This window comes from Furipterus horrens, unplaced genomic scaffold (assembly GCF_987537825.1).
Source record: "Furipterus horrens unplaced genomic scaffold, mFurHor1.1.pri manual_scaffold_36, whole genome shotgun sequence".
Classification (NCBI taxonomy): Eukaryota; Metazoa; Chordata; class Mammalia; order Chiroptera; family Furipteridae; genus Furipterus; species Furipterus horrens.
In genome coordinates, this window is record NW_028327206.1 from 491,525 (window position 1) to 493,677 (window position 2,153).

Below are 2,153 nucleotides of genomic sequence, written 5' to 3' on the forward strand. Positions count from 1 at the left end.
AATCAAACTGCATGGAAGTCCAGCAAACAAAGATATAAAGAAGAAATACTCATCCAGACAGGTAGGAGGGGTGGAGCCGGGGTGGAGAGAACGCAGTGTGGTGGCAGCAACAATGGGGGCAGTGACAGGCCATCAGAAAGTGCAGTCACACATTTTAAAGGTAGGAGGGACATCTGGGGAGTGTTCCCAGCTCCTCACTGGACCTCGCAGCTCATGGTTCCAGCACAGGGGAAAATCAAGCTTCATTGCTTTTGACTGTGCAGATGAGTGGGGGTTGGGGTGGAGGCAGAAACTGCCAGTCTCGCAGCAGAGTCTTCTTGTTTAAAGGGCCCTCACAATCCTAGAATGTCCGCAGACCCACTCACTCTGGGAACGATGGCCAGGGCAGCAGCTAGAAGAGTGCCAGTGCAGTGCAGAAGTGGGAGAGGTGCCTGGATAAGGGGTGAGTGCTAGGCAGGCAGCATTGTTCCCTCTCAGACACCTCCCCCACATACAGCACCACAACGTGGTGAAACAGGTCGCCCTGTACTGATGAATCCCTAAGGCTCCACCCCTTACAACACAACAGGAGCGACAGCTCTACCTGCAACATGGAGGCAAACAAACACAGGAGCCTGTCAGAATGAGGAGACAGAGAAGTAAGGCTCAAAGGGGGGAAGAGATCAAGGTTCCAGTGGAAGAACTAAGAGAGGAGGAGATAGACAACCCAACAGATGAGGAGATAGACAACCTAAGAGACACAGAATTCAAACACTATTGATAAAGATGCTCACAGGCTTGACAGACATGCTTGAGTATGCATGGAAAGCACATAAGAGAAGAAGTGAAGGCTATTCTAAGTGAAATGAAGGAAAATGCACACAAAACCAGTGGTGAAGGCCAGAAAACTGGGATTCAAATCAATGATTTGGAATATAAGGGGAAAAAAAAACAAACAAAAAAAAAAACAGTGCAGAATGAGGAAGCAAGAATTGAAAATAATGAGGAAAACTTCCCAAATTTTGTGAAGGACATGGACATACAGGTTTGGGGAGCACACAGGGTCCCGGGTGAGGTGGACTCAGAGGGGACCACACCAGGATGCATCATGACTGAGATGCCAAAGGTGAAAGATAAAGACAGAGTCCTGGGGGCAGCAAGAGGGAGGTGGAGAGTTGCCTACAGGAGAATGCCTATAGGACTATCAGCCGATTTATCAGAGGACACTTTGCAGGCAGGAAGGGACTGGAAAGCAGTATTCAATGTGATGAAAGGCAACCTGCAACCAGAATTACTCTATCCAGCAAAACTATCATTTAGATGAAGTGCTTCCCAGACAAGGTAAAGCTAAAGGACTTCATCGTCACCAAGCCACTATTATATGAAATGTCAAAGAGACTTACTAAGGAAAAAGAAGATCAAAACTATGAACAGTAAAATGACAACAAACTCAAAACTATTAACAACTGAATCTAAAAAATAAAAACAGAATCCAACTAAGCAAACCAGAATAGGAACAGAATCAAAGGTATGGGGATCATTTGGAGGGTTATCAGCTGGGAGTGGGGAGGGAGAGAAATGGGGACATAGTACAGGGATTAAGAAGCATAATTGGTTGGTACAAAATAAACAGGGGAAATTAAGAATAACATAGGAAAGGGTGAAGCCAAAGAACTTATATGCACAACCCATGGACATGAACCTGGTGGGGTGGGTTTGCTGGATGAAAAGAGGGTACTGGGTGGAGGAGAGAGAAGGGGAAAAATTGGAACTACTGTAACAACATAATAAAATATACTTAACAAAAAGGAAAGTTTGAAATCAGACCTTTTTTTGATGTTAATTTTTCCTATCTATCAACACATGAAAGACTTCCACTTATTTGTATCTTCTTCAATTTCTTTCTTTGGTGTCTTATAAATTTCTGAGTAGAGGTTTTTACATACTTGGTTAAAGTTATTCCTAATATTTTATCGTTGTGGATACAATTGTAAATGGGATTGCGTTCTTAGTTTCCCTTTCTGAGAGTTCATTATTGGAATATAAAATTGCAATAGATTTAATTTTTTTATCCTGGTACTTTACTGAATCCATTTATCAGTTCTAGTAGTTACTAGGTGTAATTTTTAGGCTTCTCTAAACAAAGTATTATATAATGGGCAAATAATGAGGTT